The sequence below is a fragment of the Panthera uncia genome (genome assembly GCF_023721935.1).
Source record: "Panthera uncia isolate 11264 chromosome A1 unlocalized genomic scaffold, Puncia_PCG_1.0 HiC_scaffold_16, whole genome shotgun sequence".
NCBI lineage: Eukaryota > Metazoa > Chordata > Mammalia > Carnivora > Felidae > Panthera > Panthera uncia.
The window spans coordinates 5,998,628-6,021,744 of NW_026057576.1; the positions used below are offsets into that span (position 1 = coordinate 5,998,628).

At 49.8% G+C, this 23,117-nt stretch overlaps 2 long non-coding RNA genes across 5 annotated transcripts; one reads left to right on the forward strand and one right to left on the reverse strand.

Annotated features, from left to right (window-relative positions):
* Positions 1-405: 405 nt before the first annotated feature.
* Positions 406-1,503, forward strand: LOC125933680 (uncharacterized). Its single transcript, XR_007461064.1, has 2 exons — positions 406-834; positions 946-1,503. It is a non-coding gene; the product is annotated as an uncharacterized LOC125933680 (long non-coding RNA).
* Positions 1,504-8,951: 7,448 nt separating this feature from the next.
* LOC125933676 (uncharacterized) lies at positions 8,952-20,686 on the reverse strand. 4 transcript variants are annotated; one of them, XR_007461059.1, is made up of 7 exons: positions 20,277-20,686; positions 17,959-18,155; positions 17,518-17,715; positions 13,699-13,871; positions 13,263-13,407; positions 10,296-10,690; positions 8,952-9,709 (listed from the first exon to the last, which is right to left on the reverse strand). It is a non-coding gene; the product is annotated as an uncharacterized LOC125933676 (long non-coding RNA). The 4 variants fall into 4 exon arrangements; XR_007461061.1 differs by having other exon boundaries at positions 8,952-9,271; positions 13,105-13,407; XR_007461058.1 differs by having other exon boundaries at positions 13,105-13,407.
* Between the last annotated feature and the right edge of the window lie 2,431 nt (positions 20,687-23,117).

The following is a 23,117-nucleotide window of genomic DNA, read 5'->3' on the forward strand; positions in this document are numbered from 1 at the left end:
CTGCGCGCAGGGGCAGGACGCTGGCTCCACGAGTGGCCCCAGGGCCTCCGTGACCCGGGCCCACGCCCCCAGACGATACCGGCCCTCAGCCACACACGCCTGCGCCTGTCCTGCTCCCAGGCTCGGGCCTCCCCAGGGAAGGGGCAGGGGCACGAAGTGAAGGGCAGGGTCCACCAGACTGGGCAGGAGATCAGGGAAGGAACGTGGTCCTTCCTCAGGGAGCAAGGCCACCGGGCAAGGCCAAACCCAGGGCCTGGGCCCCTCTACCCGCGCTGACTCCCATCGGCCCGTATCCAGGAGATGCGATGATGAATAAAGAAAGCCTAATTCCATATGGAGTTGGGAAGCAACAAAGGGAGGGCTCTCACGCACTACCATTTGCGGCAGCTTACCATACAAGCCGGGGCAGAAAGGATTTTCTTCTTGCCTGGCAACAACCCAGCCAATGAGAAGCCTCCACAGCCCAGCCAATGAGAAACTGCCACAACCCCGCCAATGAGAAGCCTCCATAACTCAGCCAATGAAAAGCTGCCACAAGGCAACCAATGAGAAGCCGTCACAACCGGAACTCTAGCTCTCCTCCAAGGAACTTTTGTTTGGAACAACCCTGCCTAATGCTTTCCTCTCCTCTACGAGAGGACCTTCTCCTCCTTTGTTCTCGGACGTGCCCGTGGCTTGCCATGGTTTGCACGTCCTGAATTGCAGTTTCTCTGCTATTCCTGAATAATCTCATTTTTGCTGGTTAAATAACTGGCCGTTTTATTTTTATGGTTGACAGTGGTGAGGCAGCTCCAAGACAGATGTGTGACGTTCGGACGAGAGGCGGCCTTGGAAGTGGGTCCCCAGGCTCCTGCGTCCGGGCTGCAGTGAGGACCTCGCTAAGCAGGAGGCCAGGGCTCCAGGTGACCCATTTCCTCTTTTGTGCCAGTAACTCTCATTCCACAGCGTCCTCCGAAGCTGTCCTTGAACACCAGCCCGGGAACGGGGAAACGTGCCGTGGGTGGAATTGCTGAGCCCCTGAGATGCAGGGGCCAGAGGACCAGCGGCAAAGCCTCTACTCTGATTCTTACGGGCCAGAACACGGTTGCCGAACCGAGGCTTCCAGAACGGTGAGACAAATACCGCCCCTTTGTTTGGACAGTGCTCTACGCTGCTGTGCTGTCTGAAGGTGACAAGAATTGGGTAAATAACTCGAGGATGTTTCCAGCTGCTCAGGCATATTTCAGGCATATGAAGAATCTTTCAGATCGTCTTCTGTGTGGGCGAATTGGGTCATGGGGAGAACCCTTTCGTGTCACCCTCAGGGCCATGGGCAAGACCCAGTGGTTCAAGTCAAAGAATGAAATGCTCAGTTCCCGTCGTGGCCCAGGCTCTCAGCCCTCACGTGTCCTGCGTCCTCAGCCTTCTCCCACCCACTGTTTCCTGGGTGCTCTGGGTTCTCATGAAACCATTTATTGGCTTGGCTTCCTGAGTAAATAAAAGATCACAGCATAACGCACTTTCCGGCAGGTCTGGTTGGTTCCGTCGGGACAAAGGGATTGCTTCGGGCCAGGCCGGCGGGGCAGCTGCTGAGTCCGGCCAAACCAGCGACCACAGCGTCCCTCAACACACCGGACCCCCTCAGGGATCTGTGCTTTCACACACACAGTCCGTTTGCCCAGCCTGCTCACCCCTCAACCCTTCCTCTTGGCCTTGCAAACTCCCGGTCAAGCTTTAAAACACTTCCGGTCTCTTCTGTTTGCAATCCTTCCAGGCCAGCATCCTGTTGTCGACGGCACCCCTCGTGGATTGTAATTGTTCATAGGCTTTGCCTGTCTGCCAGACCGTGAGCAATCTGTGGGTAGTCAAACCTGCTTCTTGGGGGCGGGGAGGGGGTGGCGGTTAGGTCTGGAATGGACAGGGTATCATTCTTCTGCTCCCATGACGCGCAAACCCTGAGGCTCTTAGCCAGGCAATTTCAAGGGCGGGCAGCAAGGACGCCGTGATGGCCACTGAAGGGCGAGGCTGGCCTGTCTGAATTCCCTGAGGCTCCCGGCTCAGTTCAGTAGGCCGGGGCGGCCTGGAGCAGCGCCAGGAGGGGCCCAGGAGAGAAGGGGCCTGTGGGAAGGACTCAGAGGAAACGCAGTACACAGAAGAGGTCACGAATGAATGTTTCTCTAAGGAGCTGGCACCTCGTAGGGAGGGAGCTGCCTTTGGGAAACCGCCCATTGAAAGGCCCTTGGGTGGAAGGTGAGGCGGAGACCACAGAGGGAGGGCAGGGTGTGGAGAGGCAGGAGGGAAGGCAGGCTAGGGAAGCAACTCGGGGGGAAGCTGTAATCAGCCCCTGTGATGGGGGAGCGCAAAGCCGGTTAAGGACTAAGATGCTTAAGTTTGCAATAGCACTGATGTCAGTTAAACCTCTTCTCTGGCTTCCCGCCACCCCAGTGGGGTGTGTGTGTGTGTGTGTGTGTGTGTGTCCAGGAAGGTAGGAGAAGAGTTTCCCTCCTGGGCCTGGAAGCAGGAGCTTAGAGGCCAGAGGCACCCCGGCACCCCGTCTCTCTGTACCCTCAAGGGCTTCCCAGAAGCTGGAAGTCTAAAGCAGGGGTTCTCACCCCCAACTGTACATGATAATCGCCCACAAAGCAGGTTTGAAAATGCAATGCCTGGCGTTCACTCTCCCCTCAGAGTCTGGCCTCAGCTGTGTGATGGGGAGCCCAAGGCATGGGTGCATTCGAAAATGCTCCCCAAGTTGTTCAAATGGGCACAAGGGTTGAGGACCACTGATCTGAGGGAGTGACTCAAGAAGGGGGTGGGGGTGGGGGCGGGGGGTGGGGGCGCCTGGATGGCTCAGTTGGTTAAGCATCCAACTCGTGGTGTCGGCTCAGGTCATGATCTCACGGTTCGTGAATTTGAGCCCCATGTCTGGCCCTGCGCTGACAGGCTTGGGACTGTGTCTCTTTTCCTCTCCCTCTGCCCCTTACCTGCTCGCTCTCTCAAAATAAATAAGCTTTAAAAAAACAAAGGAAGGGAGGGGTTCCGTGAAGCCTCCAAATGGGGAGTGGGAAGCAGGGTAGGGGGCTCAGGGAGGCAGAGAGCTGGCCATCCCCGAGGAAGGAATTTCTGGGGACGTGCAGGGACCAGGGGACCCAGCACTCAAAAGGCTATCAGTGATAGCCTCTGTGTCTCCAGCTCCAGCCCTGTGTCTGCAGGCCGCTAAGGGAGCTCAAGTGCTGACTCATTGAAACTGTGCAGCATCACATAAAGTAGCTGTGAGCTCCCCTGTTGCAGATAAGGACAGAGGAGCGTGGAGAGACGGCACCCGGCACCCAGGTTGGTTAACTGCAGGGCAGGGATTTCAGCCCAGTCTTCTACCTGCCCTGGGCACCCGCTGCCCACCCTGCAGAGCCGACACAAGGGAGCTGGGCCAGATCCTACTTTTCCACTGTTGCCCGAAGCTCTGGTCTTGGTGTTATCTTTTCTGCGGCCTTAAAACGATCACTATGTTCAGTTTGTATTCTAGCTCATGGAAATGAGAATAGAACCTTGGTTGCATAAGGCTGTAAATCTTGTGCTGTTCACTCCTAATTGTGCTGGGGGTGGGGGGGCGGGCGGCATAGACATTCCAATACGTAAAATTCACAAATAATCACCGAATGTAGGAATTTCCAGGGACTCTATTGGCAGACCTCTCCAGACCCTGGAGTTCATAAACACTAAACAAAACGGGGCCAAGAGGGTGCCAAAGAAAAGAAGTGAATGGTTTGAATCAAATTCCCAGTCCCCAACCCAAAGATTTGGATTCCAGGCTGCACTCAAGAATCTATTATTAAATTCCCCTCATGATTCTGATGCTCTAAGACTTGGGAACCAGTGGTGGGCATGGCCCCGTGAACTGGAGAATCAAGCTTTGCATCCCATAAGCCGATGGCCTAGACTACACAGAGAAGAGGAAAGAGCCCCCACTGGGAGCCAGGACTCTGAATTCCAGTTTGCTTGTACTGGGTGGACAGGCTAACAGTCACCAGCGTCCAGACCCTCCCTTCGGTTTTCTTATCTGTGAAATAAAAAATTGGACAAAATAATCCCCAAACCTTTCCTGTGATGGATTTATCTGATTCTGTGAGAGTCGAATTTCTTATTCAGGAAAGGTAAGAATATTTTTAAAGGAATGGGGATCAATTCTCCAAAGGGGGGTTGCCATAATTTTAGTATCTCTTCCTAAATCTGCTTAGGAAATTTGGCAAGTCCTTCCAGCCAGCTCTCTGATCCTCCTTCCTTCCCATCACAGGGACCCTTAATGCCAGTGACCCGTGGGCCTTCCTTCCACTTCTTGCCCGACTCTCAGAAATCTCCCCTCTGGCTCTTGCTTTCTTTCCCGGAAACCCCAGAGTGGCAGTTTTCAATCCTGGCTGTGTATTAGGATCACCTGGGAAGCTCTTCCGTATTATTGGCACTCAGGCCTTACCCCCAGACAACTGAATCAAAATTTGGGGTGTGTGGCTTAGGCATCTGCATTTGTAAAGCTCCCCAGTGGATTGCAATGCATGAGAAAGTTGGAGCAGCTCCCCAGAGCTGGTGGGAAAGCAGGGGTGATAGGTCTCAAGGTACCTCTTTATTCAAGGAAGAGAGCGAAAGTGTAGGGTTGAATTTACAGTATTCCTAGTCTTCTCTGCCTAGACCTACGTGCCAGTATTTTAGATACATCACATCGGTATCCACAGGAGCAAGCATCAAATACACTATGGAAGTGAAATGAAAATACCAGGCCACCTAGCACCACCCTACCTACACCCACCGGTGGACCTGAGTCTGGTCTCCCAGTTCCAGTTTTCCCATTTGCAAAGCGAGCCCAGCATTTCCCTCTGACCTTACAGGGTTGGGAGGTGAATCATATGATGTAATGCACGTGAATTGGCCTTGTCAACTATAAAGCACTCCACAAATTGAATGGGTTTAAGCGCCTTGCATGTGGAAGGAGTTCACTTATTCAACAAAAATATGTCGGTTCTTTCCCAGTTAATGCATGGATTCCATGCAATATTAATACCAATCAAGATGCCAGCAGGCTTCTTTATAGAAATCAACAAACTGATTCTCAAATTTGCATGGAAATGCCAAGGACCCTGAAGAGTCCAAACAGTTTTGAAAAAGTACAGACTTGGAGGACTCACACTCCCTGGTTATGAAGCCACAGCAATCAAGATAGCGTATGAGGGGCGCCTGGGTGGCTCAGTCGGTTGAGCGTCCGACTTCAACTCAGGTCATGAACTCGCAGTTTGTGAGTTCGAGCCCCGCATCAGGCTCTGTGCTGATGGCTCTGAGCCTGGAGCCTGCTTCGGATTCCGTGTCTCCCTCTCTCTCTGCCCCTTCCCTGCTCATGCTCTGTCTCTGTCTCTCAAAAATAAATAAATGTTAAAATAAAAAAAAAGAAGATAGTGTATGAGTGTAAAGATAGGCGAGTAGTTCAATGAAATGAAATCCCAAAATAGATCCACATATATACGGCCATGTGACTTGCTACAAAACTGATAAGACAATTTGATGGAGAAAGGATAATCTTTCGACAAATGATACTGGAACAACTAGATAGCCATAGTTGAGATATATTTATGTGCATGTATATACATATGTCTCCTAGGAAAGAAGAACCGAATTATAAAATTATGGCATCTCCATACAGTGGAATACTATTCGAAAGAAAAAAGGCATGAACTGGAGACATATATATTCACGTGGATGCCTCACTAAAATACCATACTAAGTGAAAGAAGCCAGACATAAAGGCTGCATATTATTTGATTTCACTTCTGTGAAATTTTGCAAAAAAAGAAAAAGAAAAAGAACTATAGTGATAGAAAGCAGATCAGATAGAAACCTGCCAAGAGTCAGGGGGTGGGAGGCGGGGATTGAATATAGAGGGGCTTAAGGGAACTTTGGGGAGATGGACATATTCTATATCAAGATTACACAACTGTATACATCGGTCAAAACTCATGGCTAAAAATGGTGAGCTTCATTGCATGTAGGTTCTGTTTCAAAAAAAGCTGACAAGGGGCGCCTGGGTGGCGCAGTCGGTTAAGCGTCCGACTTCAGCCAGGTCATGATCTCGCGGTCCATGAGTTCGAGCCCCGCGTCAGGCTCTGGGCTGATGGCTCGGAGCCTGGAGCCTGTTTCCGATTCTGTGTCTCCCTCTCTCTCTGCCCCTCCCCCGTTCATGCTCGGTCTCTCTCTGTCCCAAAAATTAAAAAAAAAAAAAAAAATGTTGAAAAAAAAAAAAAAAGCTGACAAGATTATTGGAGTGTTTGGCTTGCCAGGCACTGTGCTGGGCACACCAAGGTGAATCAGACATGGGCCCTACCTGCAAGCACTTGCAAATAAGTGTAACACATCGCTGAAAGTGCTGTGATAGGGACTGCACGCGGAACTTCCTCTTCTGCGAGGTTGATTCTCACCAGGGGAGGGGGAGCAGGCTAGATGCTATCAGAGCCAAGTCTTGAAAGATAGGTAGCTATTTGCCAAGTAATAAAGGAGAGAAAAGCAGTTCTAAGAAACAAGAGCCAAAGAACAGAACCTCACAAGCTGGAAATAGCCAGACACATTCCAGGAAATGCAAGTGGCCGGTCAAAACATGAGTTTCCAGGAAGAGCATGTCCAGAGATGAAGATGTTGAAGGGTCTCATACCACACGCTTGGGCGCTCAAGTTTCATCCTATAAACAAAGAGAAACTACTGAATAGTTTTGAGCTGTAATAAACAGGTTCAGTTTGGTCTTTTATAAATATTAGTCTGGAAGACAGATTGAAGGGTGGTAGCAGCTAGATCGAAGGCTAAGAAGCCAATTAAGAGACGATTGCAGTCACTCAGATAAGATAAACCATGAGTTGTGTTCTGTGGGGTAACGTTGAGGCAAGGGTCATGAGACATATTAAGGCAGCATAGCTGGATGTGTTGGAGGGTGCCGCGTAAGAGAATGATGGAGAGTCAGGACTCCTTGGATCCCAGCTTGGGTGACTGGGTGACTGCTGGTGACATTTTTCAAGATGGCAGATGCAAGGAAGAGCAAGCGTGGGAGGGAAAGCTGAGTCCGGGTTGGTGCATGGTTAGCTTTTGTACAGTCCATTCTAGTAGAGTGTCTACAAGGAAACTGACCACCCAAGAGGAAAATTCAGAAGAGATCTAGACGAGATGTACGGTTCAAAGTAACGCCCACACCGATGGCAGCTGAAGCCAAGGAGTGAACGAGGGTGATCACACAGAAGGGCAAGGAGGGCTTGTAGTTATGGAAGGGATGAGCAGAGAGCAGGAAGCCTTGATGGAAACTAAGAAATAACGGTCAAAGAGGTGGAGGTGGGCCAGGAGAATGTAGTGCAGAGAAGCAAAGGAACAAGCGATCTTTTAGAGAAAGGGATGGTCAACACCATCAAATGCCACCTCTAAGTCAGTCATGATGAAGACAGGAGAGTCCGTTGGAATCGCCAGACAGGAGATCGTTGTGGTGGTGGGGCAGGGCCCAGCTGTGGAAGGCCAAGCAATGAATGGGAAGGACACGGAGACAGTGAGCAGGCAGTTCGGGTCTGAAATGGAAGACAGAGGAAAGAGCGGGTTGCTAGGGAGAGCTGGGGGATCCAAGTATTTGTTTTTAAAAATATTGAAGAGGTTCGTCAAATTTAACAGGCTGTTGAGGAAAAGCCAGTGGAGTAGAAGTTGACACCATAGCAAGTTCTTTCTGGCTCTCCCGGGCATAGTTCGGATCCCCTCCAGCTAGTGCCCACTCTACCCTCTCACACTTTCCATCAAAGCAATAATCACGTCACAGTAGAATTCGCTTGCTGCGATATTGTGATTTATAAGAAATGCATATTTGGTCATTCAGATGACCAAGGTATATTTCTCGTATGTATTTGGTCTTCGTCCCCAGTTCCTGGCTCGCAGCTCGCAAGACTCTTGGTCTCTTTCTATTCTGTGTCTCTACGCCCGGCCCTTCCGAGCCTCAGGGTCTCAGGAATCGATTGAATGCCTGGATTTTGAAGCCAGATAAACCCTGGACTCAAATTCCAGGTCTGCCACTTGCCAGCTACTAGCTGCTGTCCTTGGGCAAGTTACTTAACCTCTTGAAGCCTCAATCTCATTATTTACGCCACGGGGGTGCTGAGGGCGGCGGCGGCGTGAAGGTGGGAGGTTAAGTAATAATGTTCGGAAATTGCAACGAGATCATGGATACCAAAACCATTGCTGGTTTTTGAAAACATAGACTCAGAAATTCTCTTACAACCTAGATCTGCTCGAACCCTGATGAACAGATTCACACCCCTTTAGAAACCGGGATGCCAAATTATTAGCTCACGATAAGAATACCAAGCAGGGGGCGCCTGGGGGCTCAGTTGCTTGAGCGTCCGACTTCGGCTCAGGTCATGATCTCGCGCTCTGTGAGTTCAAGCCCCGCATCAGGCTCTGTGCTCACAGCTCAGAGCCTGGAGCCTGCTTCAGATTCTGTGTCTCCCTCTCTCTCTGGCCCTCCCCCCGTTCATGCTCTTTCTCTGTCTCAAAAAAAAATAAATGTTTAAAAAAATTAAAAAAAAAAAAAAAAAGAATGCCAAGCAGACCAGGCACCATGATACCGCGCCCCCCCCCCCCACCTCCTCCCTGGGGACAGTGCCAGGGACACACTGAGAAATTCTCATTACCCACCTCACATTTTTTAGATTCTGTTATGACTATTATGCCCGTTTCTGCCATGTCATTTTGGCTTCTTTTCACAGCATGTCACATTTCCAAGTTAATTCACACTGAGCTATGACAGCGAAAGTCTCCTTATTTTAAACCTGCAGTCAAAGAGGGTGACCCTTCCCCGAACTTTGAGTCCAAGATCTCGGGCTCTGTCTTACTTCGAGAACTGCACAGCCCCCACCCGACACCCTCCCTCCCACCCCGCTCCAGTCCATTGACGACACTGTTTATCCTCAAAGGAAAGAAAAGCAGGTTTTTATTTATGGGCCAGATGATGTACCATATAGAGTTGCAAAGCATTCCCCACTGGAAGTCTCAGCAGCCGAGAGCCAAGTGCGTTAGTCAAAGGCACTATTGATACGAGGGAACAGAACCAGTGTCCTCAGCTGCCCTGAGAATGTCTTTCCTGAGGTATTTGTCTGGGAGTAGGTCTGACATTTCTGACATTTGCAAGGGAGCCTGTGGGACTGTCGTCTTAAGCAAGGAAGCAGCTGGTCGCCTTCTCCCACCAGCGGCCCTGAAACGTTGTGAAATTCTGTTGTTTTCCACAGCGAGTGCAGGGGCCCTGAGAGATGTGACAGTGGGTCATTACGGAACACTTAAATCACACCTGGTTCTGGGACCCAAGCGCGGGCCAAGCATGCTCTTTTCCGTCCTCCGTCCTCCCCTCTGTCTTTCTGTCTCTCTCTCTCTCTCCCATCCTTCCTTGAACTTTCCTTGCGTGTGTGTACCTACACAGAACTTTAATAAAACCTATAATGAAGGGTAAATACGTTTAGGATAAGACGTACTTCTGTTGTAACTCCTTTTAAATTAAATAAAAATTCCGAAAGGTCAGGAATGTATCACAGGAGTATCAGGAAAGAGCAAACCTCAAACATCTTATTTGAGAAAAGGAACTTCAGCTCTGGTTTTAGGGTTACAGTCCCCACAGAGGTAAGTTTCACGTTAGCCTCAGATTCCAGTGATGGTGGCTGTGTTCAGCTGGATTGTTCCTTTTTTCCTAAGTAAGGAGATACAGAGTGCGTTGTATCTGGGGGGTCGTGTTTCCCCAAATTCATAATGTGCTTTCTTGCCCAGTTCTGGCTTGGGATGACTGAGCTGCTCTCATGGGTAACGGGATTGAGGGATCTTCTAAAACACAGGGGTTACCATCACAAGTCTCAGCAGGGGCAGTGATGAAACTTCTAAGGCATTAAATACAACAACCCAAAGAAATACCCTAACGAAGGCGTGGCTTTCCAACGTCAGTTAAAATGATTTCTTCCTTAAGGATACCTCTCGGGGGTTTTGTTGTTGTCATTTGACCTAATTTCCTTCAGTTGCTGAGATATGGAGGGGGTGCTTGTTAGCTCAGTTGAGGCAGGTAGGTCAGGGAATTTCTTAACTCTCTCCTCTGAGTCCGTGTAGTGATGCTTCCAACATCCCATCCTCACAATCCTGCCTCCTCCACAGCCTCCATATCCCCTCCTGGCTCCGTGACGCCTGGACCTCCCTAAACCTTGTATCTGCTTCCTCTCCCTTACCCCCAACTCCTATCTCTCTACCGTAACCCACTTTTCAATCCCCCTGCGTAGAAACATGCTTACCTTCTCCATCTTAACAGAGGTGAAGGGTTTCACAACCGGCTGGGCGTGAGGGCAGGTGGTTGATCGGTAGCATTTGCCTATGTCTGCAGTGTAAACACATCCACCGTGGGAGTGTGTCAAGCCAGTTGAACAAGAAGCGCGCATAATCTCTGAAAATTTAAACCAGCTCTGCCAGAGGTAGGAGGTTTCTGGGGCATCACTGCAGCCTTCCCCTTAGCTCTGACCTTAACTTGAACTATCTTTCTCCTTCTATTTGTTGTAGAACTTCTCAAGGAGCAGTCCACAATCATTGCTTGTGTCTCCCAGTGCCGTAGTCTCTCTTGGACCTTTACAATCTGGGTTTTACCTCTTCAAGATCCTTAGGAATTTTGTGGTTGTTGTTGTGACTACGAAAGCTATCCGTGTGGAATCCAAAAGCAAAAAAAAAAAAAAAAAAAGAATCCATCAAGAAAAATGAGTAAAAGTATAAAAGAGATACCATAAATGAGGATTTTTTAATGTTTATTTATTTTTGAGAGGGAGAGAGAGAGACAGACAGAGCGCAAGCAGGGGAGAGGCAGAGAGAGAGGGAGACAGAATCCGAAACAGGCTCCAGGCTCTGAGCCATCAGCACAGAGCCCGATGTGGGGCTCGAACCCACGAACCGTGAGATCATGACCTGAATCGAAGTCGGACGCCCAACCGACTGAGCCACCCAGGCGCCCCTACCATCAATGAGCTTTGAATTGGAAACTGACACTCTTGTTCCTTGTTTTCTTTGGCCTTTGCACCACTGGTCGCTAGTGACCTCCCCCTCTACCAAGAACTCTTTTTTCTTCTTTTCCTTTTTTTTCTGGCATTTTTCAAGTTGAATTATGGTTGACACGATGCTACATTCGTTTCAGGTGTACGACGTAGTGATACTACAACTCTATGCGTGATTTTGTGCTCACCACAAGTGTAGCTGCTGTCCGTCGCCATGCAGCACAACGACGATATCATAGACTATATTCCCTATGATGTGCCTTTCATCCCTGTGACTTACTCACCCCATAACCGGAAGCCCGTCCCTCCTGCTCCCCTTTGCCCGTTTTGCCGATCCCCCCCCCCCCTCCTCTCTGGCAACCATCAGTCAATTTGTTCTCCGTATCTGCAGGTCGGTTTCTGGGTTTTGTTTTGCATTTGTTTTCTTTGGTATTTCTCTTTCTATGTCTGATTTCTTTCACGTAGCATAACACCCTCTAGGACTATCCATGTTGTTGTAAATAGCAAGATCTCATCCTTTTTTAGGGCTACGTAATATTCCATTGTATATACGTACCACCTCTCCTTTATTCACGCATCTACCAGTGGACACTTGGGCTGCTTCCATATCTTGGTTATTGTAATTAATGCTGCAATAAACATGGAGGTACATGTATCTTTTTGAATTAGGAGGTCTCCTTTCATTGGCCGCAGCTTCCTGTCCTTCTCCGATATGCCTTCCTCATCTCTCACCTCCTCTTCCCCTGTCCCCACAACGTCCACATCCCCAGAGCTCTCCTCCACCCTCTCCTCTTCCCTTCATCATCTCCATCAACCTTGACGTTGGTGACTCACAGGCAGATCTTTCTACCTGAGACCTCTCTTCTGTGCTCCAGTTCAGTATCCCAGTGGCCTGAAGTTTCTTTCCTCCGAAAAATGCGAATAGTCCGGAATAGGCTCCACCAGCTTGACGTCCATATCTTCTCTACTGTCTTCATCTTTCCCATAGACCGAGTTCCTCTACACTCTTCACACATACGTCCTGCTTATTGAATCTCCCGGCTACCTCTTATTCCATTTCACCTCCACAGTTTGAGACCATCATTACCTATTGTCATACCTTCTGGCCTCCGGAATTGATAAGAGTTCCTCTTCCACTGAAAAGAAATCCAGGGATGCCAGCGTGGCTCAGTTAGTTGGGCATCTGACTCTTGATTTCGGCTCAGGTCATGATCTCACGGTTCATGGGATGGAATCCCACGTTGGGCTCCCTGCTGACGGCACAGAGCCTGCCTGGGATTTTCTCTTTCTCTCTTTCTGCCCTCCCCCCCATCCCCTACCCCTCTCAAAATAAATAATATTTAAAAAAAAGAAAGAAAGAAAGAAAGAAAGAAAGAAAGAAAGAAAGAAAAGAAACCCAGCCATAGGATTTATATTTATAAAAAACAGTTCTGTACAATCTCACCTTCCAGCTCAAATACCCTTGATTATAACTGAGGCTTCACCTTAGCCTAGCATCAAAGTCCTAAATGACATGACCCCTGATTTTCTCCCAACATTATCTACCTCTCCAGCATTCACCTGCCCCGGGACTTTGTCCATGTTGTTCCCTGTCTGGAATTCCTCATCCCCTGTTTCTACATACTTAAATCCATCCATCTTCAAAGCCAGGGTCAAATGCCACCCCTGCCCTGAACTTCTTCTTGGAGCTCCCCAGCTGCCAATAATTGCACCTCCATTCTCCGAACTCGGAGCATTTTTCTTGTGTCACATCACTTCCTGCTTCGCATTAAGAGTAATTTGTGGAAGAAAGGAGGAAAACTAACATTTATGAGATCAGTCGTTGCATTAGGACTTTTTGTTAGCTCCTTAAACGTTTACACAACCCTGGGTGGTGCATACTATCACCTCTTGTTACAGAAAAGGAGACAATGGCTCAGAGTGGCACCGTGAAATTGAAATCGGATGACAGCCTGCCTGACTCCACTTGTGTGCTGTCACCACTCAATCACGTGTCTGGCTTAGCTCTCCTCTCATGGTGACCTCCTTGAGACTGAGGACCATGATTTCTCCCATGTTTACACACCTCAAGACTCCCCGTGCAGGGCTGGGCACCCGGCCGTCGCGCATCGGAACGCGAGGGACCGAGTGCAGGCTGGATTGACAGATAGGTTTGCCCACTGCTCATTTCCCTGCGGGTTGCAGCTGTGCATTCCAGAGCGCCACACGCTATAAATATCTCACCGCCATTCACGTTTAGATGTTTCTTCCTGCTCTCTGTGTCCTACTTCTGTGCCTCTCTTTGATTGGCAAGCTGTGAAGGAGGCAGAGATTGAATCGGCGGTTCTCTTTTGTCCAGAGCCCGAGCACAACAATCAACAAACGATTTCTGGTGAGGGGAAAAAAAAGTTGTTTTCCCGAATGATCCTGTGCTGCTTTTCGATCGATTCTCCTTGCATTTCCTCCCCTTCGTTGGAACACATAGAAATGGCATGTAGAGTCCACTGTGACCTCACCTCTGTTGGGACGATTATTTACTCTCCAGATCCCTAGCCTATTGTGACCTCTTCTACTCCTCCCGCCCCACCCCTCCTCCCGCCCCCTGCTGGTTGCTCAAAGCCCTCATTCACAAGTGCAGGGGCAGAGCGTCCCCCAAGCCACACCCACGGGCCTGACTTACCTGTTCCTGGTTTCTTCTAGATCTACGCAACTCATCTTGTAAACCAACTGAGACTAGACAACCACTCGTGGAATCATTAGATTGTTCCTTCCTCCTTCCATTAAGCGGTGGCTTCATGAAGTAGTTTAACTAAAAAGTAACTCTAATGGTGGGAACTCGGATACCATGGCCTCCTGTTGAAAAAGATATTTTAGGGCAAAGGGACTTCTCTGAGGAAGCTCCCAGGCACCAAGCTACCTGGACGGCTGGCCCCACCCACACACCCCCTCCCGGAGCTTGCCTCCAAATCCCCAAGTTTGATTTGCACCTAGGAAGGGATGAGGAGCCAAACTCTCATTGCCTGATATGCAATCTGACGCACAGACCGGCCGGTATGACGAACATAGACGTGGCTCGCCCGAGAGCAAGGGTGATAGATGGCCCTTGTAGGGCTGGCCACTCCCCAGGCTGAGGAAGTGTTTGTCAAAGCTCCATCAGTGATGTCTCTGACAGAATGCGGCACTGACCTGTCCCGTGTGCCACGCTTTCTGATGCTGAGACAGACAAACGGGCCCCAGAGGGATGGCCAAGCTCCTGGTCGGGTCAGAGGGGGAGGGGCACCACCCTGGCCCTGTCCTGCAGACGGCAGGGCGAGCGGGACCCCGCACACGCTCTCGCTGCCTCAGGAGCGCCAAAGAGCCTCTGGCTCCCTTGGTGCGTTGTTTTGATGTAAGAAAACCCGTTTTTATTCTCCAAATTTGTGCATAAATCCCCCGGAGGCCTCAGATTTGAGGTGGGTGGATTTCATGGGCATCCAGGCACTGAACAGCTGTTGTGGGATTTCTGACTTCTGAATGCACATTCATTCCTATGAAGAGCTCCAGGGACATCTAAGCCCTTGGATGCTCCCTCCTCCACTTGTCCTCTCTCTCCGTCCCCAGCACGTAGGTTATTGTAGCTATTACTGCAACTGTTTGGGACTTGTTCAATAAAAAGTCCCTTTTAATCCAGTGTTACTAAAACGGGTTCTAGTTTATTTGCATATATTTATTTGAATCTGTGTATGGTGGGATGAAATGTAATGCTAAGAAGTAAAATGGTTCTTCTGTGACTATAATATTATTAGCCTCTTTTTGGATATTGGGGAAATTTTATTTGTGGCAAGGTGATATACTGAAAAAGAGAGAGCGTATGTCCCTGATATAAGAGTTAGGAATTGGCCAGATAAATTTCAGGCATTATAGGTAGATAAGTAGATAGATAGATGGATAGACAGATAGATAGATGATAGATGAAAGAAATGTATTATATATATTTATATATGTGATATATATACTTAAAATTATAGAGAGATGTTAATCTCAGGTACTGAATGACGGGAGTTCAAAATTCCTTTTTCGTTAAGGAGAAGAAGAATAGAGGTCAGTCTGTGAGACAGAGGAGGATGGGTTGACTTCTCAGTGGAGGAGGATGGGGTCTGATCTCCTGCACAATTAGTCAGAACAGCCATTTGTCATGTGCTGGCTCCTGGCCCTGACATTGTGGATTCACCTATAGGGCTCACCGGTTCAAGAGGGACGTACAGATGTTCAGGACTGTTCCCAGCATTGACAGAGGCAGGCCATGGCTATGGCTGTGCTCCCAAGGCAAGGCCATGACAGTGCCCTAAGGAATTCTTCCTGAAACACTCTGGGAATGCAGACTTTGGAAGGGCCTGGTACTCATGCACTTGACCTTTTAGCTGCCGTACAAGCAGGAAGTAATCCCCAACAGCAACAGCATCCTTGAACATGAATAGCAATCCCGATGTTGCCAGCAGTGTTAAGGAATGAAGAACTCTGAAACTTAACCTTTTAAACTCCTTAACATTTTGAAGAGTTCTTTTGTTTCCCAGAATCATCATTATGAAAAAGCAAAAATGTATGGGGCGCCTGGGTGGCGCAGTCGGTTAAGCGTCCGACTTCAGCCGGGTCACGATCTCGCGGTCCGTGGGTTCGAGCCCCGCGTCGGGCCCTGGGCCGACGGCTCGGAGCCTGGAGCCTGTTTCCGATTCTGCGTCTCCCTCTCTAGACTCTGTCCCTCCCCCGTTCGTGCTCTGTCTCTCTGTGTCCCAAAAATCAATAAACGTTGAAAAAAAAATTTTTAAAAGAAAAAGCAAAAATGTGATCTTCGCTTCAGAGAAAATAATCTAATCCCAATGCCAGTCTCAGGCTCAGCTGCATCAAATGGTTTACCTGCTGAGAATACAGAGCCCTACTTCCTACTCTGAATTCTCACATTTGGAGTCGGCCCTGGAACCTGCACTTAAGTCAGCTGGTGGAAAGCCAGACTTGGGGGACACTGGCCTGGTTTAACTCCCCATAAATTTAGAGATCCCTTTCACAGTATCCCTAAGCCAGAGCCTTTATGACATTGTTTCTCTTACTGAGCTGGAATCTGCCACAGAAGTGTTTTTACCCATCTGCCCTGGTTCACCCCTTGGCACAATAAATCAAAGGCCTCTGAACTCAGGGGTTGGGAGGATAGCCCAGGGCAAGGGAGCCGGTGGCTTGTGAGTAGGAGTGTACTTGCGTGTGTATGTGTGCAGATGTGTGTGTGTGTATACACGAAGGCACGCCTGCAAGTGTTCGGGGTACAGTTTAGAGCAGGTATGAGGCAGGAGTGAAGCTAACATTTAAGATCAACTGGGGGCTTGGCACACCCAGGTCCAACAGCCATCAAGATCTGAGAAGCAGAGACTGGGGCAGGATGGGAAGGACAGGCGTGCGAAAACAGAGTGAACACAAGACCACCTTATTCAAGAGCCTCCAACTGCAATGTTACCGGCCTGACCTCCAGAAGTGGGGGGCTAGACGGTGGGGGCAGAAGGCCGGCATGAGGTACCAGCTGAAGTTAAGGAAACGGGTATGGGGAAAGCCCAGAATACCCAGGAGACTGGAGCAAAAGGAAGTCCGCCATTCCTCCCGGTAAGGGGAAGAAAAGGAGCTGCTGGGTGACACCGTCAGAGCGGGTACGGCCCCCTTAGTACAGAGTTAAAACTATGTCTAGGTCTCATGAATGCACGGGGCAAGGGCTCTCATCCGCACAGTCTCCTTCATTCTGAGGACGGACAGGGACTGCACCGAAGGATGGGTCTCGTTTGAGGCTTCGGCTGTGCTGCCAGGATGGAGAAAGACCTAGATCTTTACGTCTCCCAATAATTCTTGGTTTTTGTGGATTTTTTGCCACCCTGGTTGAGTGCCTTTAATTAACAAAGTACCATATTCCAGAAGTGGTCTAATCAGTATGGAATAGAAGTGGAACGAATGCCTTCTTCGTTCCGGACATCAGACTGCTGTTATTGCAGTCTGAACAAGCGCCCACATTGCTTGTTCAACTTTTAGTAAGATTGGTTTACATTGACCTTGAAGACATCCAAACCCTCTAGAACCTTTCCAGAACTGAATAGAAGTCAAGACTTTATATTTTTTCTTTTTCGGTTTTATCTGTTAGTGTGGACACACTCTTCTAGATTTGGGAGGTTATTCTGAATCCTGCCCCACAGCCAATGTTTTCGCTCTCCTCCGCAAGTTGACGTCATTGGCAAATTTGATCAACGTGACCTTGATGTCTCCATGTAAGTTTTTAAAAAGAGTTTGGACGACACAGAATTGATATACCTCTTTGTGGTGCAGTAGAAGAGACCTCCCTCCACCTTGATCTTGAATAATTAATGTTCATCAACCAGCTACAAAGTCACCTGCTTGTCCCAACATCACATACAGCACTTTGTAAATGACTGAATTATAGCATTTATCAAAGTGTATCATAATTACTTCTTTGCATAGCTGTCTCACTCACCAGGCTGTTTCTCCAAGACAAGGACCATGTTTTATTCATCTTTGTGATGTCAATGCAGAGCACAGTTAAGTGTGCAATGTACGTGGTGTGGACTCCTCTGGCCAATATCCCCCCCAACTTGTCTGCAGAGGTAAGTATCAAGAATACTCATAAATCATCTTGCCAAAATGAAGGTACTCTTTTATCTTGCAACTCAATCTATCAAGAAATGTAGAGAGGTATGAGGTTAATTGGACACAAGTTAACAACCCAGAATTATTCATTCTTCTCCATAATGTGCATGGCAAACATAAGCTGAATAACATGCCATCAGTTTGTTAACCTAACCTAGACATTTGTTAGTACTCAAGGTCATGTTCATTGGGCTGTAGTTTCTGGTTTCCGCCTTGTTCTGTGTCTCCCACCCCCAAGTTGAGTATCCGTGGTCCTTTTGTCTCTTACCATGCCCCATATTTGCTCAAAGGTTCCTAATTATCTCCATGCCTCCAACGAGCCTCACTCTAGTTCCCTGGGACGTCCTCCCTTGGACCCATCTGATCTCCTGGAAAGCCTTCAGCGCCAGCTGCTGGTTTCCTCTCCTTTCTTGAACCACACGCTTCAAGTTAACCAGGACTTGACATGGATCTCTCCGGCCAGGTCTGGGAGAGAAAGTGGAAATGTTACTTGGGGGGGGGCCCATGCCCTCTTATGCATGGCCTGGGTCAGGGCAAGGAGATGATGCAGAGCGGCATGTGGGCACTTTTAAGTGCCCCCCCCCCCCCCCCCCCCCCCCAAGGACTCTTGAATAACCTTGTAGGGAAGAGTCTTCCACAAAATCATGGAGACTGGATTTCCTGCCCGCTGGAAGGAGGGGTAGGAGGAGGCTTGAAGTGATGGAGAGAAGTTGAAGAAAGGGGTCTGTCTTCTCTCATGAATATCTCAGAGCTAATTGATCTCATTACATAAGTCTTTCTTCCCTCTCAGTTTTTAGATCATTTTCACCGACAGATAAGACAGAAAACTAGGATGGGGTATTTCTGTCTTCGCCGAGCTCTCTGTTACCACCAGGCCAGCTGCCAAGCACAGCTTCAAAGCTTCCGGGCTTCCCGCTTCCTGAATGTCGTTCCAAAATTTGCATCACAGTGTCCTGCGTGTCCACCCTCAGTGATGTGCTTCAGTCTTATATACGTGCATTCAGCAGAGAGTTAATCCAGCTGTGCCCCTGACACGGGGTGCGCTGCGGGCGCAGCCCCGAACAAAACGAGAAAAAAGCCACCAACCCTGCCCCTCATGGGGCTTGCAGTCGACCGGCCGGCAGACAAGAAACAAGACAAGCAAAACAAGTTGCAGCTTGGAGAGCGATACCAGCTGTGGAGGCGAATGGAGCACAGAAGCGGATCACGTGCTGGGGCCTGAGGGACCAGGAGTTGAGGCCTGTAATAGTGCGGTCTGGGAAGGTCTCACGGAGACCTCAAAGGGGGGGGGGAGGGGGCGGGGCAGGGGAGTGGGGCAGGTGCCCGGGGAGGGAACCTCCTAGTTGCTTGTTTTGTTCAATGAGGCCAGACTGACGGGAGCAGAGGATTGGAACCCATCCTGTTAAAATTGGAACTCCACAGAGAACCTGCTGGTTTCTCCTTCTCTGTGTCAGAACGGACTGTTCTGGACTCCGATGCAGGCATGGAACTAAGTGGCCAGGGATCGTGGTCTCATACGCGGTGGCCTCAGATGGCTGTGCTTTCTGAGTTGTTGATGTCGGACCATCCACTGGCATTTTGCTAATTTATTACATTACTCCCGAGTGCCCATTCTACCTCCGCGAATAAAACATTCCCGACCCCGACTTCACGGGCTCGGGGATACCAAGAATACAAGCAATGGTTCTGCTGGAGGACATAAGAGGTAAACGGGCCCACTGAGAGATCCAGGTGGCTTCTGGTGGGAAAGGATGTCCAAATCCTGTCTTGAAGAATGGACAGGAAGGAGTGGGCCAGGCAAAGAGGTGGGGCAGAGCTTTCCAGACATAGCATGCCCAGGGCACCAGGGCACGTACTCAAGACAGTCTCGGAATGGTTCCAGATGTTTGGAGGCGGGTGAGGATGATGTGGGGGTTGCTGGGCGTTTGTGGAAAGAAGGATGGCAGAGACAGGAGGGCGGTGGGGGCGGCACAGGCCTGGTCGTGTCTGGTCTCATCAAGGGCTGCACCGGAAGTCACTGAACAGTGTGACTAGGGCAGTGACACGGTCCAATGTGCTCTCTGGTGACACAAGGAGAAGAGAGCACAACAGGGAGCAGCAAGACCCACGGGAAGCCGGGGTGGCCTGAACTCCAATGGCATCACAGAGCACAGCGACAAACGGACAGACTCCAAGATGAGGCGCCCCACTGGCCGGTGGTGGGCCTTTGGGAAGTGACTGGGTCATGTGGGTAGAGCCCTCACCAAGGGGTTAGCGATCTCCCAAAAGGGACCCCAAAGAGCCCCCCCCCACCCCCAGCAGCACCGGAGCCACCTGAGAACACGAGAAAGGCCCGCAGCGGAAGGGCAACCTGAGCTGACCGGCACCCCAGTCTCCGAGGACAGCCTCGACATCCGCGGGAAAGAAATTTCCGTGGTTTACAAGCCGCCCAGGCCACGGTGCCTTTGTCTAGCACACGGGAGATGCGCCCGAGCCGAGCAAGTTGCTCTGACCCAGGGCCCGGTTTCACCTGAGAGCGAGTGATTTTCAAACGCTGGCTTCAAACCCACATTTCCAGCTTGGATTTTTGTGCTTCCCATCCCTTACTCGGTTGTGTTTGGCACGGTTGAGTTCGCTGAAAAAGTGTCCTCTGGGTAAAGGAGCTGCTGTCTGGGTCCCCGACAGACCGTCCTAGGTGGAGCTTCCCGTGGGCCCGTCACAGGGAGTCCACGCCTCTGTGGCGCAAGACTCCCAGGCGACGTCCACGTCTTAGTCTGTGCGAACAGCGCCCCCAGGAGCTCGGGGACGGTGTAACCTGCGCAGCCCTGCGCCCCAGTTCCCCTCGGCTGGCTCCTGGCCCTGCCATTGTTTCCGGTGGGACTGGCGCGGGCAGAGCAGATGGGGAGGGGCTCTGGGGGCTGTGGGCACGGGGTCCTGCCAGGCTCGCTGCTCTGCGAAAGCGCAGCGACGCCAAACACGGGCTACAAAAGTCCCAAGTGCCCTGCGGGAGGCCCGTGCCAGGCTCCCCTCCCACGGCCTTCAGTGCGTGACTGTGACCTTGCACGCACACCCCCTCCCCCCTCGCTGGACTGTGGCTCGCTGGCGACGTTGCTGGGACGCGTCCAGGTTGCCATGGGAACGCGCGGGGGCGCTACCGGTCAAGACCCAGACCCCTCAGAGCTGCTGCAAAATCAACACCACGTACAAGGCCAGGTGCCCAGCAGCACCGTCTTGGCCCACAGCCAACCGGGAAAGGGGTCTGGAAGGGATGTCGACCTTGCCTGTCGGGGAAAGCGCGCCTTAGTCCCCGGCCTTAGTGGCTCTGTGCACACACCAGAGAATCACTCCCCGGGGCTAGGAGGAAGGAGCGAGGGGGCGTGCAGAGAGAGGTGGGCTCTGGGATCAGGAAGACTGGGTTCAAGTCCAGGCTCTGGCACCGGCTAGCCACCCCACTGTCAAACGGGCACCGTACATCTCCCGGGGTTATCATTGGGGTTAGATGGGAGAACACGGTCAAGTGCGGAGCCTGGCGCACGCCCAGTACCCCTTACGTGCCAGCTGGTGAGGGCGGAAGGTAAACCACTTTTCTAGCCATAGCGTGGGGCCCTTTGCGGATTCCGGGTGTCTTTGTGGGCATTCGGGGTCCCGGTGCTTGGTAAACACCCGGGATTCTGCTTCTTCCAAAGGGATTCTGCTTCCCTGAATGGCTCAGCCCTTGACATTCCGTCTAATTACTGCCTTTTCCGTTTGCAAGCGATGATCCCACAGTTCACAAGAGCTGGGCCTGGTAAACACCTTTCATCTTTGCAGTTAGGGTTTTTTAATGTGTACTCCTTCCCCGCCCCCAGCCCCACCCCGCACCGAAATAGGAGATTAAAAAAACACAACACCTCTATTAATACATAATCATGGTAGAAAAATTAGATAATACAATGCAGATGAACCACAACCAGAAATATAATTAAAATAATCCAGATCTTTCCACCCAGAGACAACCACTGTAACATTGGTTCTAGACTCTTTCCCATGTAAATACATATGTCCTTTTAAAGCAAATTTGACTCATGTTATACATAAGGCTCGTTCTTTTTTTAATATGAAATTTATTGTTAAATTGGTTTCCATACAACACCCAGTGCTCATCCCAACAAGGTGCCCTCCTCCATGCCCATCACCCACCCTCCCCGCCCTCCCACCCCCCATCAACCCTCAGTTTATTCTCAGTTTTTAAGAGTCTCTTATGGTTTGGCTCCCTCCCTCTCTAACCTTTTTTTTCCCCTTCCCATCGCCCATGGTCTTCTGTTAAGTTTCTCAGGATCCACATAAGAGTGAAACCATATGGTGTCTGTCTTTCTCTGTAGGACTTATTTCACTTAGCATAATACATAAGGCTCCTTTAAACTGCTTTTCCAACACATACATGCTGAACATCCTTCCAAATAAATATAGAAGTATAATCCACAGCATCATTTTATTTTTTTATTTTTTATTAACTTTTTTTTTTAATGTTTATTTAGTTTTGAGAGAGAGAGACAGAGACAGAGCGTGAGCAGGGAAGGGGAAGAGAGAGGGAGACACAGAATCCGAAGCAGGCTGCAGGCTCTGAGCCGTCAGCACAGAGCCCGATGCGGGGCTTGAACTCACAGACCGTGAGATCGTGACCTGAGCTGAATTTGGACGCTCAACCAACTGAGCCACCCAGGCACCCCTCCACAGCATCCTTTTAAATGGTTGCATGGATATATTATAATGTATTTTACCAATTATTTAAGAGGTTTGGATTCTTTTCGCTGCTATAGAAAACACTGCAGTGAGTAATCCTGTGCATGTATCTTTGTGGTCTTACATACTTGTTTCTTAAGAAAAACATTCCTGGAGGTAGAATGATATGGAGAGTATATATCTTATGAGGGCTTTTGCTACATATTATCGAACCACTCCTTAGATGTTCCTTTTACGATCCCTCCCATTGAGAACACGAGTCATTTTTCTCATACCCATACCAACACTGGCTTTTAATTTCTCAATGAAAAAAGTATTATTCTTTTACTTTTTTCCCAGCCCATTCTATGAGAAACGCATTCTTGTAATGTTTTCTTCCGTTTGTTGGATTACTAATGAGAATGATAACTTTGGACACTTATTGGCCACTTATCTGTGTTTCTTATTTTATTAAATGCCTCTTCATTGCCACTCTTCGCCATTTTCCCGTCAGGACGTCTCTCAGCCTTTGTTGATTTGTACTAGCTTTCTCCAATAAGCTCTTACACAAACCTCTGCCCAGGAAATACCCTCCTCAGTGGGGTGAGAAATTACTGCATGATTGCTCTGGCAGAGGTGCCGTTGAGGCCAAGTTCCCCCAAAGAGGCCCCGAAAGGAGAGCGGTCACCCCCTGAATGGCGGGGGGCGGGGGGTTGGGAGCTCCTGGTGTGGGTTGTTGAAACTGGC